Here is a 27003-nt window from a genome sequence, read left to right on the forward strand (position 1 = left end):
TCGACTTGTGAATTGCGTGCCGTTGTCGCACACAAAGCGTTTGGGTATGCCGAAATGGCTCAGGATTCGTTCTCGGAAAGCCAGTTCCAGGGTAGCGGTGGTGGCCTTTTTGAGTGGTACCAATTCGACCCATTTCGTGAAAGTGTCAAAGAAGACGAGCAGCATCGTGTTTCATTTCTTTGATCGAGGTAGTGGTCCAACGAAGTCAGCGCATAGTGTAGCGAATGGCTCTTCGGCTTTGCGAGTGAGCATCTGGCCCACCGGCTTGCGTTGTTGAGCTTTGAACTTCTGGCAGCTTACGCAGCCACGGACATATTTCCTCACGTCTCGGTAGAAACCTGGCCAATAGTACCGTTGGGATATTCGGGTGATGGTTTTCCTGACCCCTAGGTGGCCGGCTGTGGGTTGGTCGTGGCATTCGTGAAGTATTCTGGTTCGTTGATCTTTTGCTACGCAGAGTTTCCATGCTATATGGTCGTCGTCGTCGGCGCCATGGCCCAGATGTCGATATAGTTCCCCGTTAGCATAGGTGTAGTCGGGGTATTTCTGAGGCTCGTCCTGGACTTGTTTTATCCGGTGCTGGAGCCAGGGGCAGGCTGTCTTCTCCTCTTCGATCCGTGCGAGTGTTCCTAATGGCTGCCTGGATAGTGCATCTGCGACTACGTTCTGTTTGCCCGCTCGATAATGCACGTCATATTGGTATTGCTGAAGTTCGAGGGCCTATCTCGCCACTCTACCGTATGGGCTGTCAAGCGTATTTAGCCATTTTAGCGCGAGATGATCGGTGATTACATCGAATCGGTACCCTTCCAGGTAGCAGCGTAGTTTTCGAATGGCCCAAATGACCGCTAGGCACTCCTTGTCAGTAGCGGAGTAGTTTTCTTCCGCCTGGTTCAGTCGTCGGCTGACATATGCTATGACTCGTTCTTTGCCTTCGATTTCTTGGGTTAGAACTGCGCCAACTCCTAGATTGCTCGCATCTGTTTGCAGCGAGAATTTGACGTTGAAATCGGGGCACGCAAGGACGGGGGCGGTCGTGAGAAGTGTCTTCAGTTGGTCAAAAGCAGCCTGTTGTGCTTCGGACCATACCCATGGTTGGACCTTCTTGAGTAGGCGAGACATCGGTTGGACGACCGTCGCGAAGTTTGGTACAAATCTTCGGTACCAGGACGCCATCCCGATGCATTGACGAAGCTCTTTTAGGTTGGTGGGCGGTCGGAGTTCTTTGACGGCGGCAATTTTGTCGGGGTCGGTGTGGATTCCCTCATTGCTGATCATATGGCCGAGATACTTGATTTGGGTTTGAAAGAACGCGCATTTTTCCGCATTTATCCTTAGGTTCGCTTTCCGGAGTCGGGACAAAACCACTTTCAAGTTGCGTAGATGTTCGTTGAAATCTCGCCCCACGATGACAATGTCATCTAGGTACGCGAATGCATATGGCTCCATGTCTGTACCAATCACGGTGTCGAGAGCCCGCTGAAATGTTGCCGGTGCCGAGTGCAGTCCAAAGGGCATAACCTTCCATTGGTAGAGGCCCCGGCCCGGTACGGTGAAAGCTGTTGCTTCTCTACTTCCGTCGGCCATGGGGATCTGCCAGTATCCGTTTTTCAGGTCGAGGGTGGTGATGAACCGCGCGTTTTGTAACCGTTCCAGAATATAGTTGATCCTCGGCAGCGGGTATGCGTCGGGGATGGAATGCGTGTTGAGTTGCCGGTAGTCCACGCACATGCGCCATTTTCCATTCTTTTTACGGACGAGTACAATTGGGGCGCTGTGGGGGCTCCGGGAGGGCTCGATGAAGCCTTCCGAAATCAATTGGTCCACTTGTTCATCAATTATTCGCATCATTGCTGGGTTCTTAGGATAGTACCGCTGTTTTATGGGCCGGTTATCCCTCATGACAATAGTGTGCTTGGCGATGTCCGACGTCCCGTGGAGGCCATCAAATTTTGGTAGCTCCTCATCTAGAAATGCTTGGATCTGCGGGGCTAAATCTGGCGGCCACGGCTCCGGGACTGGTTCAGGCTCATGTTCTGTTGGGTCGGCGGCTTCGGAGTCAAGTGGTTGGCGTGGGTCTTCGGGTAAGAGGGTTGTATCGAAGGCGCTGGGCGGTTGGATCCTCCGTTGGTAGTCGCTTATGTGGGCGACGATGGGTGTGGTGTCGACCATGGGTATGATGTTTAGGTACGCCGGGTGTAGTACTCGTGTTATACTACAGCCAGACTGGTACGTGAACAGGTGAGTCGCGATGACGCCTCTGGTATCACAACAACGACTTGTATGGGCGACGAAGATCTCGGACATGGCTCTAGGCATGGCTCGGTGCATGACGCTAAAAATCATGTCAGTACGCGGAAGGTACTCCATTGTGTGGGCGAGGATCGGTGTGGCGTCGGCCGTGGGTACGACAAGGCTGCGGTCGGTGTATCGTGGGGCCATCGTACTGGTTTCCGGGCCCGCGTTGAGGGGCTCTGTGGATATCAGTTCAATTATGGGCCCCGACCAGGGTGGGGTCAGCGTGGCTGTTTCCCTTGTTGCTGGGCTGTTGATCTGTTGCTGCCGTTGTCGGTGTCGATGTTGTTGTCTTGGTTCAGGGCTGATTGTCGTCTCTGAGGGTGTTTCTATGTTCACTTTCTCCTGGGAGGAGAGGGTACTTACATGTTCTGTTGCTGGACTTGGACCTGGGCTTCCTGTGTCGAGCGCCGGGTTCCAGTGCGTTAGTGATTGTCTCGTGGGTGAGATTCTCGTAGTTTCTTTGGGGTATGTGTCCCCTGTGGTTGGCCTAGGACGCGGTTGCTCCGTAGTGACCGTGGGACTCGTTTTCCCGTTTGCTTGATTGTTGTTTCGTGTTGTTGGTTTCGGCTTCATGTTCGTGGGCCGGCGCTTTGCCTCTGCTGGGGCTGGGCTGGGTGTCGTGTTCTTCGTGGCGATCTGGGTCGTTTTGTTCATTGGGGTAGGTCGTGGTCGTGTGTTCGCTGAGGTTTGTATGGGTGTCATGTTGGTGTGGCTGGGTGCCGAAATTGTTGGGATAGGTTGCGGACGTATGACGGCCGCCGTTGGCTTCAGTTTCTGGTGTCGGGGTTCGTTGCCTTGTACTCTGTTGGTCGGAACGGTGTGGATATGTGGTGTGTGGCACTGATCTCGTAATTGTAGAAGTGTGGTACCGCACTGGATCGTTGTTTCAATGGCGCATAGGAAGTCCATACCGACGATAACTTGATCCAACATGTTTGGTAGGACCAGGAGGGGTATTTGAACTTCTCTTTGATCCAGTCTGATATGCGCCAGTAGAATTTGGGTGATCTCTCTGACCGAGCCGTCGGCCAGGCGTATGCGGACGCATGCATCTTGTAGGTTGGTGTTGTTGTCTAGTTGTCGGGCGAGGTTTGCACTGATAAAGCTTCGGGATGCCCCTGTGTCGACGGTGGCTTCCGTTGCCTGTCCTCCTATGGTTACCATTGCCACTATCCGGTTCTCGTTCATGTGTAGCGGGGTTTTTATTCGTGGGTCGGGGCAGACGTCGTTCCCGGCTGATCCCGTGTCAGTCGAGGACGCGAGTCGTTTCCCGACGTGTTCTGGCGACAGCAATCGATGGTCCGGGTGCCGCGCTTGCCACATTCCCAGCAGAACAGGATCGAGGGATTTTGGCATTCATATGCCGCATGCCCTGCTTCACCACACCGGCGACAGGCTTCGCGTGGGTTGGCGATGGGGGTCGTAATCATGCGATGTGCTACCTCGGGCTTTGCCGTACTCACTGGGTTGGATGGCTGTCTTCTTGGTGAGTCTGCCGAGTTCCAATGGAGCTTCCGGAATGGTGTCTGATCGGAGTCGCCGCTCCTCTGATCTGTAGCCGGCCTTGCGTATCTGGGCGTGTGTCGTGGCGGTGCGAGAGTGCTCGGGATGGTCCGCTCTTGAATACTCTCAAATTCCGTGGCCAGCAGTGTTAGCTGTGACAGGTCCTGCAGTTCGTGGCGGCGCACGTACATCTGGTAGGCTGGGAGGGCGTTGTCGTAGATCCTGGTTAGCTCCTTGGTTGCGTCGTACCCAGCGTGGTGCATAAGTAGACGTATCTCGATGAGGAAATCTTTGAACAGTTCCCCAGCCACTTGCTTGCGGGCTCGGATCTGGTCTTCCAATTGTTCAAAATACCGTGGTGGCAAGAAGAACGTTAAGAATTCCTGGCGGAAATTTTCCCATGAGGAACTTTGTAGGCGGCTGGTGCGGAACCAACGACTGGCACGGTCTGTGAGAAGTTCGGCCATGGCCCGCGGCAGATGGTTTGTGTCCACCCCATACGAGAGCGCGCGTTCTTCGAGCAGTTCGATGAATGATAGAGGGTCATCTTGGCCGTCAAACTGGATTCCCCGCTTTCGGATGCGTTCCGCCATTGGTGCGGTGTGGTTGTAGTGGTGCCCTTCCATGGGTCGGTCGATCGCTGGCAAGACCCTCGGTACGGGTGCTGGGTGGGTCTCTGTAGCTAGGGGCCTTGGAAACGGGGCGGCAGGAGTGCGGTATTCGGTGGCTGCGGGGACTCGTAGTCCGGTCTTAGGATCCATTTGGCGAGTGTCGGATGGTCCAGGAGTAGTGGGCAGTGGTGACTTGGAACGAGAGCGTGAGGCTGGCTTGGCATAGTGCCTCTCGAACTCTCCTAGGCGGACCCAGGCTTCTTGCGCGAGTGACCCGGCGACTAGAGCAGCAAATTTCCTTCGGCGTTCATCGACCGTTCCTTCGCTGCCGAATCCGAATTCTTCGGCGAGGACTTCTAGTTCGTCCCGACGGAGCTTGTGGATCCAGCCGGTGCTGACCCCTGGATTGGAAAAGTGTCCCGCATCGTATGCCTCCTCTGGTTGTTCATCGTCGTGATATTCCATGTTGATTTCTGTTGATTTTTGGCAATGAGTCACTGTTAAACGGCACTTTTAGGATCGGCACTGCGTATACTTTCGCGTTTGTTTTCGCGCCCGGATTATGTAAGTGCGCGGACTTGTTATCGATTCAATTTTCTTTTTGATGGCAGTGGGTCTTTAATCCACGAAGTCCCTGATTTCGGTTTTCTTGAAGTTTCCACGAAAAATCCTTTAAAGTCCCTGCTCGGGCGCCACTTGTAATGTCCTATTTCAGGCTGAGGTATGCATCAGCCTGCCCAGGGTCCTGAATTACAAGTTATTTCTAATTCACGAGGACTTTATCGGGAAAACCAGGAACTTTGCCAGAAACTGAAATAGAAATCACAACACTTTTTGGTTCTTTTAATTTTCAATGGTTTTCTCTTATTCTTCCGTATGATTATTCTACCCGGATATGTTATGTTTTAATTGTGCTACGACGCGTATGGTTGTTTGATTCGACTGCCGCCCGCGATGGCTGATTGACTGCCTCCCCCGATGGCTGGTGGACTGCCTTTTTATAGATCGGCCGGCCTTCCATGAATGTCTTATAGATATCTTATTTCTACTCCAGACCGTGGGAAGGGTTCTTACATAAATCTCTCTGGCCGAATTATAGTCTGCGCGTGTAGACGGGCTGATCGGTAACAGAAGGTTACCAAATCATTAGCCCTGCAGTCAGTGTCCAATATCCCCGGTAAGGAGAGTCGGAGACTGCTGACTGGCTTGCGCATGTGGGGGTTTTGCCCGGTAATCGAGGGTTACCTAAGCAATCGCCTCCCAACAAGGGTCCAATGTCCCAGGTAAGGTGATCGGTGTGCACCGGTACCGTGGGAAAGGAATGTAACTTCAGGGAGATTTGAGATTCTTACTTGGCTTTTATTTATATGATTATACATTTAAAGATATTTAAAGAGGTTTAGAGGTCTTTAGAGGTTTAGGTTTAGAGGTTGTGACGAACCATGGGGAACCATGGTTCGTTACAATGTCAAAGCAAGACAAACGTAAATGGGAAGGCCAAAAAGAAAACAATAAACAAGCAAACGAAATCTACACCATTGAAGCAGTGCACAGCGTCACGGGCCTAGTAAAAAGTGAACTTAATAAAAAAATAATTGATCTCGTAATTCTAAATACAGTGATTTCATTTCAAATGGACTCAGGAGCGACAGCTTCCGTGATTAACAAGAATACATACTCGTTGTTAAATAAGCCGCAATTGCACAAGTGTTCCCGAGTTTTACATGCGTTTGGACACACATCAATACCATTGCTAGGGGAGCTGCACACTGTGGCAAAGTGTGGTCAAAAAGAAGAAAGAAGTGGTAATTATTGTAGCAAACATGCAAACGTCAACGACTCTTTTCGGCATGGATTTATTTAATACATTCGGGTTCGATATCATGCAAGTAGCAAACATTTATGAGGCGAACAGTGACAAAATACGTGACATTTCTAATAAATATAATGAAGTGTTCGAGCCTGACATGGGTATCATTAAAGATTTTTGTTTGTAGGATGGGTCGGGTCGGCGTCGGTTCCCAAGACAAGGATTCCCAATAAAAGTCGGAAGATGTAGACTTAAAGGATGGATATCTTCAAATGGAATTGGCTGAGGCTTCGAAGCAACTCATCGTAAACACACCTCTGGGACTTTTCCAGTATCAGCGCCTTCCTTACGGGACTGCCAGCGCACCTGCGATCTTCCAAAGATACCTCGAGCAACTTCTAAAAGGGATAGAAGGTTGTGGAAACTATTTAGATGACATCTCATCTCAGCTCCGACAAGCGAAGAACATCTGAACCGAATCGACCAAGTTCTCAACATTCTTCAGGAGAACGGCATCAAATGCAAGAAGGAAAAATGCCTCTTTTTTCAAAGATGAAATTGAATATTTGGGTCGCAGAATCAGCCAAAAGGGGATTCTTCCAGACAGCTCTGGCTTAGAAACTGTAAAAATCTTGAAACCGCCTTCAAGTTTACAACAATTTGAAGCTTTTATGGGTAAGGTAAATTACTGTTGCAACTTTATTCCAAACTACTCTCAGCTGGCTTCGCTCCGAACCAGCTTCGCAGAAAAAACGTTCAATACCGTTTTGGTCCGCAACAGCAGCAAGCCTTCACATCTTTGAAGTCTCACATCATTAATGCGACTCAGTTAGCTCGCTTCGATGAAAATCTACCTCTTTTACTAGCGATCGATGCCTCTTCATTTGGTATTGGGGTAGTCCTTTCTCATCTTCAGAACGATGGAACAGAGAGACCCATTGTTTTTGCATCAAAAACACTTGACAAGCATCAAGTAAGGTACAGCCAAATCGAAAAAGAGGGCCTTTCCATAATATTCGGAGTAAAACGTTTTCACCAATATCTTTATGGAAGGAAGTTCACATTAATAACCGATCATAAGCCGCTTGTAACCATTTTCAACCCAGGCAAGCATCTTCCATTCCCACGCTACAACGCTGGGCTATAGTACTCATGGCCTACAATTTCGATATTCAGTATCGATCCACATCTGCACATGGCAATGCAGATGCCCTTTCACGACTGCCAGTGCGTACAGATCCAGAATTCGACAAAGAAGAGGAAGCTTGCCACTTTGTAGAGGAACTTAAACCACCGATTAATTCAGAAACCATACTCAAACACATGGACAACGACAAAACTCTCAAGAAAGTCATGCACTATGTATCTGTAGGATGGCCAGAAAAGCTTGATGCTGGTAATGAAACCTTATTGCTTACTTCAATCGTAAGTTTGCTCCAACCAGCAATTGCTATGCCTTCATAAAGAAACAAATCGAATAGTAATGCCAACCAGTCTACGTGCCCATTCCTGAAACTTCTACATGAGGGAAGCAGTTAACCAGGCAACATGTTTGGTGGCATAACATCGACGAAGACATTAAAACCCTTGCTCAATCATGCAGCATCTGCAAATGTAATAACCCTGCACCGCCAAAAGAGTACCATAGTTGGCCTGCAGGAACAACACCTTGGGAGCGAATCCATATTGACTTCGCTGGTCCCATATTTGATGCCATGTGGCTAATTTGTGTAGATTTTCACAGTTTCCATTCGTTTTTTAAATGTCGTCTACAACAACTCCAAATACGATCTCTGCATTATCCTCCATTTTCGCAATCGAAGGATATCCCAAAACCATGGTTAGCGACAATGGGCCGCAGCTTACGGCTGACTCCTTCAAAGATTTTTGCAAGCTACATGTCATCGAGCACATCACTACCGCACCGTTTCACCCAGCATCCAATGGATTAGCAAAAAGATTTGTTCAATCGTTCAAATTCTCTGTCAAAAAGAATCTGCAAGATGGTCTTCCAGTTCGAGCAACAGTAACGAAGTATCTCGCTTCCTATAGGTTCAGACCCAACGCACAAGGTAAAAGAACTCCATCTGACTTAATTCACGGTCGTCCAGTTCGCACAGTTTTAATCCATCTTTTCGAAAAACAAAGCAGCAAGTCTCAAAGTACGTTCCGAACCAGAGGGTCTTCACTCGTAACTATTCGAGGGGAGAAAAGTGGATTGAAGGCATTATCGATCGTCCAATTGGAAAAATTATGTACATTGTTCGCACAACAAATGGCTATGTCAAGTGCCATTTTTATGAGCTGAAACGCTCAATAACTGTTCTTTCGCTCTCGCTCTTGTAACTTTTTGTGCAGTAACGCTCACCTATAAGCTGTTGCTGCAACCACTCTCCTCTCTCATCTTTTACCATATTCGCTTTAAGCATTGCTCTAAGCATTTGCTCTGCACAGTGGTCTGATTGCTATTTGTTTTGAACTTTTTTTCCCGAAGTAAAAAAAATAAAAGACAAATATGGAATTTTCTGTCGTCTGTGCCAAAAAAACCTGCAAGAAGCAGATCACCCATGACCAGCCCAATATCCCCTGCTGGCTTTGCGAAAGCGTAGTGCACGCAAAATGTGTAGGGATCTCGGGCCGTGTAGGAGACGCCATTTCCCAAAACAACGGCCTACATTATAGTTGTGAGGAATGCCGTGCTGTGGAAAACGACATGCGTTCGTTCATGAGGCAGACGCGGAGTGGCTTCAAAGAGCTGATCGTAGGCTTTAAACAGCAATATGATCGGCTCTTGGCCATGAACACTCAGTTCAGCAGTTTACAGCAGCTGGCTGAGTCTCCGAGGCACAAGAAGTCTACTCCGCGGGACTTGCAAGTGCCGACTGCCTCATGTCCGCCGGCATCTGAAAAACTTACTCCGACCACTCCCTTAGTGCAGCAGTTGATTACGTTTGCTACTCCAAGGGCAACGATCGCTGCTGGTGATGCAGATTCGGGAGCCGAATGCGTCACTTCGGAGAGTATGCAGTTAGAAATGTCTGTAGAGTCCGTGTCCATCGAGTCCGCACCCAACCCCTTAACTATCCCCTCAGTTTTGCTCCCACCAGCTAATAGATGTCCAGGACCACCGGATACTGCCATCACAGGTACTAGGCCTGTGGTGCCAAAACCACTGGTGGGAGTCCCACCAAAGCGACAAGTTTTTGTCTCGCGGCTAGCCCCTGACCTCACATCCAATGATGTGACCGCTTTTATACAAAGCAAAATAAAAGCCGTCGGCTTTAACGTGGAAAAATTTAACTTTTCTTACGCCAGGGAGATATCTTCCTTCAAGATAAGCGTCTCCCCAACTCAATTTTAAACCATTTGTTCCGCCAAGTTTTGGCCAGAGCATTTGGTGGTTAAAGAGTTTAAGGCTAAGAAAAAGAATAGGCCCCCCATTACTCTTCCTAGCATTCAGACCAGTGCTCCATCTCCATCCTCATCTTCCACCTCTACTTCCACCCATCCAAAAAACTAACTTCCTCTCTTGTAGTTACCTACCAGAATGCTAGAGGCTTGCGTAGTAAGCTCAGCACTATTTTCCTTGAGAGTCTCGCATTCTCGTCGCACGTTATTGTGTTCACCGAGACCTGGTTAAAGCCGGACATCCTTAGTTCCGAAGTTTTGGCAGGTCGGTACACAATTTTTAGAAATGATCGTTCGTCTCGACGTGGAGGTGGGGTCCTTATTGCAGTGGACTCAAACTTCACGTCGGAACATTTCATGGTTCAGGTTCAACAAGACCTGGAATTCCTGTGCGTAAAACTGATTCTCCCAGGCTTTTCCATTTTCATTACTTGCTCGTATATTCCACCTTCCTCGGATATCTTAATATACGAGCATCACCTGTCCGCTTTAAAAACAGTTTCTTCCTCGCTATCAGATAAAGACCATATGATTTCAATTTGCCAGGTACTGTTTGGTCTTCGGTAAACGAGTCTAATAACCTTGTGCCCATGTCACGACATGACTTTATCGACGGCTTGCTAGACCTATCCCTGTCTCAAGTCAACCATGTGAAAAATTCCTTGGGTCGATTGATTGATCTGTGCTTTGTCTCGGATCCGACCATAGCGTTGTTAACCCGAGCCCTTCCGCTCAGTATACCGGAAGACTCCTACCATCCTACATTCGAAGTGTCAGTCGATATTGGCCATACTGTATTGGATCGAATGGATAGGCTATCTGAACGTGTCCGCTGCTTTCGTAAAGCCGAGCTTACGAAGCTTAATAACCTTATTAGGGATTTGATTCCGTATGATTATTCTACCCGGATATGTTATGTTTTAATTGTGCTACGACGCGTATGGTTGTTTGATTCGACTGCCGCCCGCGATGGCTGATTGACTGCCTCCCCCGATGGCTGGTGGACTGCCTTTTTATAGATCGGCCGGCCTTCCATGAATGTCTTATAGATATCTTATTTCTACTCCAGACCGTGGGAAGGGTTCTTACATAAATCTCTCTGGCCGAATTATAGTCTGCGCGTGTAGACGGGCTGATCGGTAACAGAAGGTTACCAAATCATTAGCCCTGCAGTCAGTGTCCAATATCCCCGGTAAGGAGAGTCGGAGACTGCTGACTGGCTTGCGCATGTGGGGGTTTTGCCCGGTAATCGAGGGTTACCTAAGCAATCGCCTCCCAACAAGGGTCCAATGTCCCAGGTAAGGTGATCGGTGTGCACCGGTACCGTGGGAAAGGAATGTAACTTCAGGGAGATTTGAGATTCTTACTTGGCTTTTATTTATATGATTATACATTTAAAGATATTTAAAGAGGTTTAGAGGTCTTTAGAGGTTTAGGTTTAGAGGTTGTGACGAACCATGGGGAACCATGGTTCGTTACAGTATGTCAAAGCAAGACAAACGTAAATGGGAAGGCCAAAAAGAAAACAATAAACAAGCAAACGAAATCTACACCATTGAAGCAGTGCACAGCGTCACGGGCCTAGTAAAAAGTGAACTTAATAAAAAAATAATTGATCTCGTAATTCTAAATACAGTGATTTCATTTCAAATGGACTCAGGAGCGACAGCTTCCGTGATTAACAAGAATACATACTCGTTGTTAAATAAGCCGCAATTGCACAAGTGTTCCCGAGTTTTACATGCGTTTGGACACACATCAATACCATTGCTAGGGGAGCTGCACACTGTGGCAAAGTGTGGTCAAAAAGAGAAAGAAGTGGTAATTATTGTAGCAAACATGCAAACGTCAACGACTCTTTTCGGCATGGATTTATTTAATACATTCGGGTTCGATATCATGCAAGTAGCAAACATTTATGAGGCGAACAGTGACAAAATACGTGACATTTCTAATAAATATAATGAAGTGTTCGAGCCTGACATGGGTATCATTAAAGATTTTTGTTTGTAGGATGGGTCGGGTCGGCGTCGGTTCCCAAGACAAGGATTCCCAATAAAAGTCGGAAGATGTAGACTTAAAGGATGGATATCTTCAAATGGAATTGGCTGAGGCTTCGAAGCAACTCATCGTAAACACACCTCTGGGACTTTTCCAGTATCAGCGCCTTCCTTACGGGACTGCCAGCGCACCTGCGATCTTCCAAAGATACCTCGAGCAACTTCTAAAAGGGATAGAAGGTTGTGGAAACTATTTAGATGACATCATCATCTCATCTCCGACAAGCGCAGAACATCTGAACCGAATCGACCAAGTTCTCAACATTCTTCAGGAGAACGGCATCAAATGCAAGAAGGAAAAATGCCTCTTTTTCAAAGATGAAATTGAATATTTGGGTCGCAGAATCAGCCAAAAGGGGATTCTTCCAGACAGCTCTGGCTTAGAAACTGTAAAAATCTTGAAACCGCCTTCAAGTTTACAACAATTTGAAGCTTTTATGGGTAAGGTAAATTACTGTTGCAACTTTATTCCAAACTACTCTCAGCTGGCTTCGCTCCGAACCAGCTTCGCAGAAAAAACGTTCAATACCGTTTTGGTCCGCAACAGCAGCAAGCCTTCACATCTTTGAAGTCTCACATCATTAATGCGACTCAGTTAGCTCGCTTCGATGAAAATCTACCTCTTTTACTAGCGATCGATGCCTCTTCATTTGGTATTGGGGTAGTCCTTTCTCATCTTCAGAACGATGGAACAGAGAGACCCATTGTTTTTGCATCAAAAACACTTGACAAGCATCAAGTAAGGTACAGCCAAATCGAAAAAGAGGGCCTTTCCATAATATTCGGAGTAAAACGTTTTCACCAATATCTTTATGGAAGGAAGTTCACATTAATAACCGATCATAAGCCGCTTGTAACCATTTTCAACCCAGGCAAGCATCTTCCATTCCCACGCTACAACGCTGGGCTATAGTACTCATGGCCTACAATTTCGATATTCAGTATCGATCCACATCTGCACATGGCAATGCAGATGCCCTTTCACGACTGCCAGTGCGTACAGATCCAGAATTCGACAAAGAAGAGGAAGCTTGCCACTTTGTAGAGGAACTTAAACCACCGATTAATTCAGAAACCATACTCAAACACATGGACAACGACAAAACTCTCAAGAAAGTCATGCACTATGTATCTGTAGGATGGCCAGAAAAGCTTGATGCTGGTAATGAAACCTTATTGCTTACTTCAATCGTAAGTTTGCTCCAACCAGCAATTGCTATGCCTTCATAAAGAAACAAATCGAATAGTAATGCCAACCAGTCTACGTGCCCATTCCTGAAACTTCTACATGAGGGAAGCAGTTAACCAGGCAACATGTTTGGTGGCATAACATCGACGAAGACATTAAAACCCTTGCTCAATCATGCAGCATCTGCAAATGTAATAACCCTGCACCGCCAAAAGAGTACCATAGTTGGCCTGCAGGAACAACACCTTGGGGAGCGAATCCATATTGACTTCGCTGGTCCCATATTTGATGCCATGTGGCTAATTTGTGTAGATTTTCACAGTTTCCATTCGTTTTTTAAATGTCGTCTACAACAACTCCAAATACGATCTCTGCATTATCCTCCATTTTCGCAATCGAAGGATATCCCAAAACCATGGTTAGCGACAATGGGCCGCAGCTTACGGCTGACTCCTTCAAAGATTTTTGCAAGCTACATGTCATCGAGCACATCACTACCGCACCGTTTCACCCAGCATCCAATGGATTAGCAAAAAGATTTGTTCAATCGTTCAAATTCTCTGTCAAAAAGAATCTGCAAGATGGTCTTCCAGTTCGAGCAACAGTAACGAAGTATCTCGCTTCCTATAGGTTCAGACCCAACGCACAAGGTAAAAGAACTCCATCTGACTTAATTCACGGTCGTCCAGTTCGCACAGTTTTAATCCATCTTTTCGAAAAACAAAGCAGCAAGTCTCAAAGTACGTTCCGAACCAGAGGGTCTTCACTCGTAACTATTCGAGGGGAGAAAAGTGGATTGAAGGCATTATCGATCGTCCAATTGGAAAAATGATGTACATTGTTCGCACAACAAATGGCTATGTCAAGCGCCATTTTAATGAGCTGAAACGCTCAATAACTGTTCTTTCGCTCTCGCTCTTGTAACTTTTTGTGCAGTAACGCTCACCTATAAGCTGTTGCTGCAACCACTCTCCTCTCTCATCTTTTACCATATTCGCTTTAAGCATTGCTCTAAGCATTTGCTCTGCACAGTGGTCTGATTGCTATTTGTTTTGAACTTTTTTTCCCGAAGTAAAAAAAATAAAAGACAAATATGGAATTTTCTGTCGTCTGTGCCAAAAAAACCTGCAAGAAGCAGATCACCCATGACCAGCCCAATATCCCCTGCTGGCTTTGCGAAAGCGTAGTGCACGCAAAATGTGTAGGGATCTCGGGCCGTGTAGGAGACGCCATTTCCCAAAACAACGGCCTACATTATAGTTGTGAGGAATGCCGTGCTGTGGAAAACGACATGCGTTCGTTCATGAGGCAGACGCGGAGTGGCTTCAAAGAGCTGATCGTAGGCTTTAAACAGCAATATGATCGGCTCTTGGCCATGAACACTCAGTTCAGCAGTTTACAGCAGCTGGCTGAGTCTCCGAGGCGCAAGAAGTCTACTCCGCGGGACTTGCAAGTGCCGACTGCCTCATGTCCGCCGGCATCTGAAAAACTTACTCCGACCACTCCCTTAGTGCAGCAGTTGATTACGTTTGCTACTCCAAGGGCAACGATCGCTGCTGGTGATGCAGATTCGGGAGCCGAATGCGTCACTTCGGAGAGTATGCAGTTAGAAATGTCTGTAGAGTCCGTGTCCATCGAGTCCGCACCCAACCCCTTAACTATCCCCTCAGTTTTGCTCCCACCAGCTAATAGATGTCCAGGACCACCGGATACTGCCATCACAGGTACTAGGCCTGTGGTGCCAAAACCACTGGTGGGAGTCCCACCAAAGCGACAAGTTTTTGTCTCGCGGCTAGCCCCTGACCTCACATCCAATGATGTGACCGCTTTTATACAAAGCAAAATAAAAGCCGTCGGCTTTAACGTGGAAAAATTTAACTTTTCTTACGCCAGGGAGATATCTTCCTTCAAGATAAGCGTCTCCCCAACTCAATTTTAAACCATTTGTTCCGCCAAGTTTTGGCCAGAGCATTTGGTGGTTAAAGAGTTTAAGGCTAAGAAAAAGAATAGGCCCCCCATTACTCTTCCTAGCATTCAGACCAGTGCTCCATCTCCATCCTCATCTTCCACCTCTACTTCCACCCATCCAAAAAACTAACTTCCTCTCTTGTAGTTACCTACCAGAATGCTAGAGGCTTGCGTAGTAAGCTCAGCACTATTTTTCCTTGAGAGTCTCGCATTCTCGTCGCACGTTATTGTGTTCACCGAGACCTGGTTAAAGCCGGACATCCTTAGTTCCGAAGTTTTGGCAGGTCGGTACACAATTTTTGAGAAATGATCGTTCGTCTCGACGTGGAGGTGGTGTCCTTATTGCAGTGGACTCAAACTTCACGTCGGAACATTTCATGGTTCAGGTTCAACAAGACCTGGAATTCCTGTGCGTAAAACTGATTCTCCCAGGCTTTTCCATTTTCATTACTTGCTCGTATATTCCACCTTCCTCGGATATCTTAATATACGAGCATCACCTGTCCGCTTTAAAAACAGTTTCTTCCTCGCTATCAGATAAAGACCATATGATTTCAATTTGCCAGGTACTGTTTGGTCTTCGGTAAACGAGTCTAATAACCTTGTGCCCATGTCACGACATGACTTTATCGACGGCTTGCTAGACCTATCCCTGTCTCAAGTCAACCATGTGAAAAATTCCTTGGGTCGATTGATTGATCTGTGCTTTGTCTCGGATCCGACCATAGCGTTGTTAACCCGAGCCCTTCCGCTCAGTATACCGGAAGACTCCTACCATCCTACATTCGAAGTGTCAGTCGATATTGGCCATACTGTATTGGATCGAATGGATAGGCTATCTGAACGTGTCCGCTGCTTTCGTAAAGCCGAGCTTACGAAGCTTAATAACCTTATTAGGGATTTTGATTGGTCCGCTCTGTACTTGTGCACTGACGTTGTGAAAGGCATAAACATTTTTTACAATGTACTTGACACATTTTTTGATTCTTGTGTCCCACTTTCTTGTCCGGTTAGATCTGGAAAGCCTCCTTGGTTTACCAAAGAGTTATCCAGTCTAAAAAATTTAAAATCAAGACTTTAAAAAAAATTTCGAGAAGTTGGTTCTCCCTCTTCTCTTTCTCACTATGTAATAGCTCGGTCAAATTTCTCCGTTCTTAACGCTCAATGCTATAAAAACTACCTATCTCGATGCAGGATACGATTTTCACAGGACCCTAAACAGTTTTACAGCTTCGTAAATAGTAAGCGTAGAACGTCCGCACATCCATCCTCGTTATCTTTTCTCAATATGTCAGCAAACAATGATCAGGCAATTGCCGATCTTTTTGCCAAATTTTTCCAAACAACCTATTCTCATGAAAGCTACTCTGGTCAGCCGTATCCATACAGTTTACCAAGGTCGAATGGCATCTTCAGCCCCTTGTTAAATAAAAGCTCACTGCTTCATGATCTTCGACTAGTTAAGCCGGTGTTTTCACCAGGTCCCGACGGAGTTCCCGGCTGTGTACTCAGGTACTGTGCCGACGCTCTGTGTGGACCCTATCCATTAACTCTTCATGCTTCCCCCCATCTGGAAGGAATCTTTTATTATTCCGCTCCATAAGAAAGGTAGCAAGTCTGATGCAAATAATTATATAGGTATATCTAAGTTATCCGCTATTCCTAAAATGTTTGAAAAAATTTTAACTCCGCACTTGCAACATCTCTGCAAATCACTTATATCTCCGTCCCAGCACGGATTTATAAGGCGACGATCAACAACCACAAATTTATTAGAATTTACCTCTCTTATCATTAAAGGCTTTTAAGGTAACTTGCAGACGGATGTCATTTACACTGACTTTAGTAAAGCATTCGATTCTGTAAACCATTCCCTTTTAGCACAAAAACTTGACCTTTTAGGGTTTCCGCCTAATCTTTTGAGATGGATTTCTAGCTACCTTCGTTCTAGGTCTCAAAGAGTCCTCTTCAAAAACTCCTTCTCTTCACCTGTTAAGGTTACTTATAGAGTACTACAGGGCAGCCATCTAGGCACCCTACTATTCACACTCTTTATTAATGATCTGCCTTCAGTATTAACAAACTCTCGAGTACTCATGTATGCGGATGATGTTAAACTTTGTGCCCAGCATAAGGACATTTCATTTCACTCTCGCTTGCAATCCGATCTCAATAACTTTCAATCATGGTGTTGTGCAAATATGTTACACCTAAATGCCTCGAAATGCAAAGTAATGACATTTCATCGCTCCAGCCCCCTTTTGACTCCTTATAGCCTCTGCGGTGGTTCTCTTGAGAGAATTACCTTGGTTGATGATCTTGGTGTTAAATTAGACCCAAAGTTAAAGTTTTCTGAACACATTTCTACCATGGTAAATAAGGCCATGGGTGTGCTTGGGTTTATAAAGAGGTGGTCAAAGGAATTTGACGACCCCTATATAACGAAGACTCTCTACATCTCGCTTGTTTCTTCCGATTTTAGAGTACGGCTCTTGTGTATGGTGCCCCTAGTACAAAGTACACCAGGACCGTATAGAATCAGTCCAGAAAAACTTTTTACTTTTTGCTCTGCGTGGCCTTAACTGGGATGCAGGTGTGAGATTGCCATCTTATCCTCGTAGATTGCTTTTAATAAAACTTCCAACCTTAGTTAGTCGTAGAAAAATGCTTGGTGTGATTTTTATGCACAACCTGATCAAGGGTGACGTAGATAGCCCTAAGACTTGTTGAGCCGCATAACTTACCCTCACCCGTTAAACTACATTCCCCTTCCGCTAGAAACTTCATTCCTTTGTTCCTTCCGCTTTGTAGATCGAATTATTCCTTGCACGAACCATTTAGGGTACTTTGCTCGGACTTCAATTCCCTCTACCACATAATATCAACTACTAATTCCCTTCCTCTTCTTAAATCACTAATACTAACATACCTTTCCCGTAATTAGTTATATTTTTTTAACTATCTTTGCATGTTTAGCGCTTTGAGTTGTGTTTAGCTCTAATTTTCCTCGAATTTTAGTCTAACACCTATCTTTCCTGCATGCTCGCGATCGGTTCGGTAACACGCGTCGCGCGTCATGCGGCAGCGCCCCTCGGTCGGTTGGGCGGGAGGAGGGCTGCGTTTCTGCCTGGGTTCCGCGCGTAACAGGCTTCGGCTTGGTGTCGCATGGGCCACTTGATGGTGCAGTCATTGCATATCAACGTCCAGACAAAACCAAAGTTGTCGGCAAGTACCTCCAACGGCAGTTCCGCAAAGTTTTGGTATATACCCGAAACCCCACAACCAGATTCTTGTCAACAACCACAGCGCCAAGATGATCTGCTAGTTCACCACCATTGCTGCATCCGGATCCTGATCCTGGTTCCTCCGAACGCTCAGTGGAGCCTATCCAGAAGCCGATACAGATACCTTCACGGCGCCAGTCTTGCATACCAGTTCGTCGAAGCACTCGAACTCGCCAGCAAGTTAATCGTTTCGCACTTAATGATTTCAGGTCATAAACAAAATATTACTAACAGTATCTAATTTAAGGGAGGAGATGTGTTATGTATCGATATTCCTAAAATTACCTAACGCATTATTCGTATTATTATAATCTGGCAACTCTATATAATAAATGGTCAGTCTATATCTAGCAATCAAATGGAATGTTCTTATTTGGCTCCTCAAATACAACAGTTGCCTTCAGTAATTTTTTCACACATGCCTTTGAAGGGCACTCTCAGGGCGAAGTGTACACTGTCTTTGCTAAGGCTTTTGACAAAGTCTCCCACTGTGCCTTAGTAGCCAAGCTGCATCGGTTGGGGATTCATTCGAGCCTGCTTAGTTGGTTAATTTCATGTCTTGAGCAGCGAGTGTATGTTGTATTGGTAAACGGAAAGCAGTCGGACCCATATTTGGCTACTTCCGGCCTTCCACAGGGAAGTGCTCTTGGGGCGTTGCTGTTTGCTATTTTCATCAATGACATATGTCTCAGCATTTAAGCTTCTGAGCATTAGCATCTGAAAGGGAAAAAAAATCGGTAGCTAAAAATCTAATAGCCAAAAAGCGCTAATAGCCACCACCGAAGATATGGTTAACAAAATTATGTTTTTACACTCAAATATTGATAAGTTAGAATTTACATAATTAGTTTTAAGTAAAATATTCTACATATTATCTCCACTTTATAATACATTTATAAACACCAATTTATATTTATTGTATATTGTTTTTCTTGCATATGACATATCTGATTTTTTCTTTTACTTCCTGTTTTCACTCACTGTACAGTATGTATACTGTACACCAATTTAACTGTATTCATTAACTACTGTACAACTAGGGAGTGAATGAGAACACGAACTGTTAATACAGGCACTATGAAAGCATTCACTCACACTCCTTGGACGCTGTACAGTCAAAAACGTGTACCCGTTTTTAGAATGAATGATTCATTTGCCCATTTGGATACATTCATGCATATGTCTACTGCATACCAAATCACACACACATTATCACTAGATATTAGGTAATTTCAAGTCGATATTTTTCCTAAAACTTTTAATGAATATTTTTATTAATTTTTTCCAAATTGATGCTAAATAATTAAACGTTTTCGTTAGATTGTTCTGTAAATATTAGGGCTTTTGAGTTTATTAAACCCGTTACTCGAAGAGTTCACAATTTGTCAGGAATTTTACGGAAACGTCCAGATCATGAAGTGTTGTTCTAACGATACAGCCTGTAATTACAAGCTTTTATTATAAAAAAAGACACACACACACATGTCACGGTCGCCATGTAATGATCAGTTTTATTTCGTAATATTCATTGATTAAGAACATCCGTTCTTTTCATCGTCTCTTTATTTAATAATGTTTGAAACAATTCTTGTTGTCTCTTTAGCCTACAGCCGCGCAGCTGCGCTGCCAGAGACGCCTGCAGCGGAGCGGCCGCCATGTATGGAAGTGTATATATGTGCATATGCCCAGCGCTGCTGACAGCGAGGGTGCGAGGGAATATGCATATGTGTATGTGTATGCATATGCCGTCAAGTCATGGGAATATGTTGACGCTGCATTTATGTCGCTCGAGGGATTCTTGGGCGATCGTAATACGATAGCTCAAGTTATGCCTGGGACTTTTAATTACATAAACATTGCAAGAAAGTGTTACAATGTGTTCCCCTTAAGTAGACTTGGTACAGTGGGTATTAGATATGTACAGACTACAGCGGACACGTGGGGAGATTGGGTAGTTACAACGGGGAGGGGGGACGATCAGCTCGTCCACGGGCACCGTTCTTTCACGTCCAGTCTCGCGGACCGACCCCCAAACTACAGGGAAATAACTACTATGGGAAGGGCAAGGATCAGATCCACGGGCACCGTGCTTCCGCGTCCAGTGACGCGGACTGACTCAACTGTAAGTTGAGGTTAAGATTTGGGGCGGGGGTACCAACATGAACTCCCAGTTCCCTCCCAGAAGAAGAAATCGAGTATTTTCAATGATTCTCATTTTATTTAACAGTCCCTACTCCCTACCTATTGCACCGCATCGTTCCCCTACTCAATTAAGTGAGGCCAGCTTACCCTCTCCACGGCCTGGTATCCCTTGCGGCTCGTTTTGTTGTTTCCTCGTGGATCCTGTTGTTTTCTTCTCGTAGTCGCTGGGGGAGGGGGTAGGCATGGTCACTTCGGTAGTGGGGCATGTGGCATAAAAATAGTCTGCTTTGTCTTCCGCGAACACGACTGGTAGATTCCGAGATCTCCACCTAACTCTCGAGCCGCACTTTTCGACGAGTGTTCGAACCCTTCTTTTCCAGGCAGCGCCTTGGCAGAGGTTATCGGGCCGTTTCCCGATCGTCAATCGGGATTGCGCTGTCTCCCACTTTTCCATGTGTGGGGGTGGGTCCACCCTCTGCCGAGATTCGCTGCCTCGTCGTCGTTCCTCTGCCCGTGCTCTGCTGCTGCCCTGTTGTTCTTGGTTTAGTTCTGTGGTCGCTTCGGCTGAGGGTTGATGTGACGGTTGTGTAAAGGCGCGTAGGTGTCGAGAGACTGTTCTCTCCGAGTGAATGGCGTCCACGCCGCGTGAGAGCGAAGGGCATGGGAGAGCGCGCGAGCTAACAGAGCGCTGTTAACCGCGCTGCTGCCCTAAACATCCTCCCCCCCTTGCAGGACTGCAACATCACCTCCTATGGCTGCGTACAGGCCCCGGACACAATCCATCCGAAAACAGTGCTTTGGGCCACTGGAAGGCCGTCTCCGAGCACGGCTCGGGGCCTCTTCGCCACGCTCAGCTTGAGAAAGCTACGGCAGTCCCGTAGTGGATGGCTTCCGGAGCAGACTCGGCAGCGGTAGGAAGCTTGTACTCGGGAGCGTCTGCTCCCTGAGGTGTGGTTGACACGGGGTTGTGGAGCCATCAGGATCTGGATGCAAAATGAACTGGTTTGGAAAAGAAGAATCGGAGAAGCATTAGTAACGTGCTAGGAACAGGTGACAGGCACTTCTCTAAGTACTGTTGGACGAACAAACGAGGGCGTTTTGGAGTCGAAAAGAACTTGGATGGAATAGTAGACAAGGAGAGGTATTATTAAACGGGCTAGGCACAGGACGCCTTCCGTTATTGTTGTACGGGACGAGTAAGTTCCCCCGGAAGGAGAACGACTTTTGCGACTGGGCGTTTGAGCACACCGCGGGCAGTAAGAATGTCTACCACCCGAACCCTGTTGTCGGCGCCGGGATACACGGACTGTACTCTTCCGAGTCGCCAGTCGTTAGAAGGCAGGTTATCTTCTTTCACGATAACCATATCGCCCATCTGAAGATTTGGCATATCCGTCTGCCACTTGTTGCGCTTGTGGAGTTCCTTGAGGTACTCATCCTTCCACCTCTGGCAGAACTGCTGGTTGAGGAACTTCAAATGCTGCCACCGATTAATGATCGACTGGAGGTTTTCCTTTATTTCGGGCTCTGCGGTCGCCATTAACGGTCCTCCGATAAGGAAGTGTCCTGGAGTGAGGGCAACTCCGTCGGACTTTCGGACATAGGTGAGAGTGGCCTGGAATTTAGGCATGCTTCAATCTTAGCGAGCAGCGTCGAGAGCCCCTCAAAGGTATATTTCCGGGTGGACGTGGCTTTGTAGAAGAGCGTTTTAAAACTCTTTACGCCGGCTTCCCACAGGCCCCCCATATGTGGAGTTCCTGGCGGGATGAAACGCCATGCAACCCGTTGATGGCTATATGCCTCAGTCACCGAATCTTGGAACGCCTCGAGAAAGTCCCGAGAAAGTACAGTTGCTGCTCCCACGAAAGTTTTTCCATTGTCGGAATGGATACGCTGCGGACAACCTCGTCTAGCGACGAAGCGAGCGAAAGCTGCTAGAAACTTCTCGGTGGTCAGGTCGGAAGTGGCCTCCAAGTGAATGGCCTTCGTGGAAAAACATACAAATACGCACACATAACCTTTGGTGATCAGGCACGCTCTCCCGGTATAGTTCCTTATGTCGAAAGGACCTGCATAGTCAATACCGGAATGGGTAAACGGTCTGGAGAAAGAAGTTCGGTCTGTCGGGAGATCACCCATCAGTTGAGTCTGTAGCTTCTTCTTGTGGATGATGCAGACCTTGCAGGAGTTCACCACGCCCTTCATCAGGTTCCGGATTCTCGGGTCTTTTTCCACAGAGGGGCCCCCTCCTCCCCCCCCCCCCGGGGAGATTTTCCCCTTCGGGGGGGGGACCCGGCCCGGGGGGCCGCCCTCCAACATGATTGGTGGGGGGCCCTCTCCTTCCTTCCCTTTTTTTTCGGCCCCCCCCCCCCCCCCGCCCCCCCCCCCCCCTCCCCGGTTTTTTTGGCCCCCCCCCCCCCCCCCCCCCCCCCCCCTTTTCCGGCCCCCCCCCCCCCCCCCCCCCCCCCCCCCCCCTTTTTTTTTTTTTTTCCCCCCCCCCCCCCCCTCACCCGGGCCAATCTTCGGCAGGATAGCCGTCGCCATTTTCGGCGCTCGGGCCTTTCTTCCCCCCCCTCCCCCCCCCCCCCCCCTTTCTTTTCTTCCCTCCCCCCCCCTTTTTCTTTTTTTTCCCCCCCCCCCCCTTTTTTTTTTTCCTTTTTTTTTTTCCTCCCTCCCCCCCCCCCCCCCCCCCCCGCCGGCGCCCGGCCCCCCCCCCCCCCCCCCCCCTCCTCCCCCCCCTCCCTTTTTTTTTTTTTTTTTTTTTTTTTTTTTTTCGGAAAGGAGCACTGCACCGCACAGGGAGCGACTCGTGTTTTCGCCGACAGTAGATGCACCGTGATATGCTGGTCACACTCGACGCGCACGTAGATCGCTGCACCGTACGCCTTATCGGAGGCATCGCAGAAACCGTGATGTTCTATCTTTACCGATAGCTGGTAACATACCCATCTTGGAATCTTGATCTCGTGTAGTGATGCGTAACTTTGCAGAAAGTCTAGCCAGCGTCGGTACAACGAACTTGGAAGAGGTTCGTCCCATCCCAAATCTTGCAACCAGATCTCCTGCATACAAATCTTGGACCGAACGATGAATTGGGCTAGCCACCCCGCGGGGTCAAACAGCTTCGCAATTTGGGAAAGAACTTCTCGCTTGGTGTAGGATAACTCAAGCGTGAACACGGGAGGAACAAAGAATAACTCGTCTGACGTCGCCTTTAAGCGAACTCCGAGGGTCTTTGCCGTGCTCGATTTCCAGAAAATCGGTGTGCAGGAGGTGGTCACTCGGAAGCTCGTCCAAAATCTCCTTTTGGTTGGACGTCCATTTGCGCAGTGGAAAACCTGCGGAGCTGAGGGCGGCCTGCAATTCGTGGATAGCCAGCTGAGCCCCCTTGATGGAGTCTGCCCCGGCTAGGTCGTCGACGTACATGAAATGCCGCACAATGTGACTTGCCTTTGGAAATCGCGACTGGATGTCGTCGGCAAGCTGTTGCAGTACCCGGATGGCTAGAAACGGAGCGCAATTGACACCAAAGGTCACGGTTTACAGCTCATAATCCCGAATCTGATGACCGCTCTCTCTCGTGGTTTTTGTGTGGGGGTGGCCGCTGGAGATGGCAACTGGCAACAATCTCGTGATCGCCTCCCCGTCACGGTTTCCCCAAACATTTATACTGGTCTTTCCCCTGCTCGGCCTCTGCCTCCATAATTCCCTATATACAGCACTTATAGCTAGGTAAAGAAAAAACTATGATAAAAATGATAAAAAACTAATAAAAAAAAAAAAAATTGAAACTCTTGAGTCCTTCCTACTCCTCCCTATATCTACACTATAAACATCTGCCATTTGTAAGGGCACTCCCTTACAAGATGATGAAAGAACAATGAGAACTATCACCACTAGCAACAACAACAAAACATTTTTGGAAGGAAAATGTAAATTCCCATATATTCCTTAAAAATAATACTTTTAGCCGATTTGATCATTAGATGCGAGATGCGACACGCAGAACGTGCTGCTGTCAAAACTCATAACTCAATAACTCTAGCTTGGCCAGTGTAGACGCCAATTCTGAGCTATCGAGTTAACTCAACTATCGATAGGTAGCTCATGTCAGTATAAATAGGCTGTTAGACGCTCTAAATTTTCCGTCCACCCAATCAGGGATGATATGATAGGATATATGATATGAGATATGATATCGTATGGAAACGATGAAAATGAATGCCTGCATTTCGGTCGACCGAAAATTTAGCAGCAGACGTTCCGCAGACCGGTACCCAGTTCGGAAAAAAGATAAGCCGATATATACTAGAAGAGCAAACGATTGTATTTTCTCATCTCGAGCGGAATATAGAATATAGAATTGGTAGACTTCTGGATCTCGTGTTTTCTTCCGACATATCGAATACCATGGTCTGCAGAGGGTCCCCTCTATCTTTCCCAGAAGATCCTTATCATCCCACACTTGAAATTTCCGTCCAGTTGCCCTCCTCGGACCCCATCAAAACTCCCGTTAAGCCGCCGTCTATTTTTTGCTTCAGGAAAGCAGATTTTACGTGCCTGAATCTTGCACTATCTCAGATTGATTGGTCATTTCTCGAAGTCTTTCATGAAATTGAGCCGGCTACAAATGCATTTTATCGTTCCTTGTTTAATGTCTTTAATACCTATGTACCTTTAATTTCACCTTCGCCTCATGTTAGTGGCCCTATTTGGTTCACCCCGCGTTTGACAAACCTTCGGAATATTAAATCTCGCTTGTATAAAATGTTCAAAAGAACTGGTTCGCAATCTGACTTCTCTAAGTATTCAATCGCTAAGGGTAAATTTCTTTTATGTAATAAAACATGTTATAATGACTACCTATCCAAATGTAGACTCAGCTTTAAGCGTGATCCCAAGCAATTTTTTAGGTTTGTCAACTCGAAACGTAACTCTTCCCAATTTCCGTCATCTTTTTCTTTTAACGGCAGCCAGGCTGATAATGATTGTGATGTTGCTAATCTTTTCGCTTCATTTTTTCAACTCTGCTACTCAGCTCCCTCTAATAACCATCCCTCTATTCTGACTTCTTTTGACATACTTCGTCCCAATCAATCTTATCCTTTCCACATGAATAGTTCTAACTGTATCTATCCCCCATTCATCGACTATAATGTCCTCTTAATTAACTTAAAGTCATGTAAATTTTCTTTTTCTACCGGTCCCGATATGGTTCCTAGTGCTGTCCTTAAACTTTGTGCAGATTCTCTCTGCGTGCCCCTCCTTAAACTGTTTAACCTATCTCTCGAGCTCGGCGATTTTCCCACTGTCTGGAAAGAGTCTTATATTATTCCCATTCATAAAAAGGGCTCTAAATCGGTTGTTTCAAATTACCGTGGGATCTCCAATTTATCCGCCATTCCCAAACTCTTCGAAAAAATAATTACTTCCCAGCTCCAACACTTTTGTTGTTCATTATTCTCTGAATCGCAGCATGGATTTGTAAAACGTCGGTCTATTTCGTCTAACCTCCTGGAATTCTCCACTTTCGTGCATGAGGGTTTCGCTAAGCAGTCGCAAACTGACGTAGTCTATACTGACTTTAGTAAAGCATTTGATTCAGTGAATCATAATCTGCTTATTCATAAATTATCTCTCCTGGGGTTTCCGCCTAAACTTCTTTTCTGGTTTAATGCATATCTTGGTAATCGATCTCAGCGTATCTGTTTTAATGGCTCTCTTTCTAGGCCTGTCTCTGTATCGTGGGGGGTCCCTCAAGGTAGCCATCTTGGCCCTCTGTTGTTTAATTTATTCATCAATGATCTTCCCCAAGTCTTAACTCATTCCCGAGTACTTATGTATGCGGACGATGTGAAGTTATGTTTCTCCTATAGCGACCCCATGTCCCCGTTATGTCTCCAATCTGATCTTGACGCCCTCAAAAACTGGTGCTTAATAAACATTCTTCCCCTTAACATTTCCAAATGTAACGTCATGACATTCCATCGCAGCAAGCCTTACCTCTTTGACTATAATATCCATAACTGTTCCTTAAACCGCCTTTACTAAATTACTGACTTGGGAATAATCTTTGTACCTAATCTGTGTTATAACTCACACATATCCGCTATTTCGAATAAAGCCAGAGGCGTCCTGGGCTTTATCAAAAGATGGTCTAAGGAGTTCACCGACCCCTATACCACTAAACTTTTATATGTGTCCCTTGTCCGACCTATCCTTGAATACGGTTCCTGCGTTTGGTCTCCGCATTATCAAAAATATAAGGATATGATTGAGTCTGTTCAAAAACAGTTTATTCTTTTTGCACTTCGTGGCCTTAATTGGGACCCCTCTAGACATCTTCCTTCTTATGAGAGTAGGATCCGGCTCCTCGATATCCGCTCTCTTGAAAGCCGTAGGATTTGCCATGGAGTGCTTTTTCTTCATAAGCTTCTTGCTGGTGAGGTTGATTCCAGTGCCCTCAGTAGCCTTATTAGCATTTCTGTCCCTTCCCGCCCGACTAGGCATTACTTTCCGCTTCATCTTCAACTCTGTCTTTCTAATTACTCTGACCATGAATCTTTCCGTAGCCTTTGCCGTGACTACAATACTTTCTTCCATCTGTTTTCCTTCGACACTAGTTCTATTAAGGTAAAATCGTTGTTGACATATAACTTAAATTAATTATCTTAACTTAATAGGCTATGGGTTGTTTCCTGACCACAACTTCTGTGAGCCGGACCATAGC

The sequence above is a fragment of the Drosophila obscura genome, unplaced genomic scaffold, assembly GCF_018151105.1.
Source record: "Drosophila obscura isolate BZ-5 IFL unplaced genomic scaffold, ASM1815110v1 contig_31, whole genome shotgun sequence".
Lineage (NCBI taxonomy): Eukaryota > Metazoa > Arthropoda > Insecta > Diptera > Drosophilidae > Drosophila > Drosophila obscura.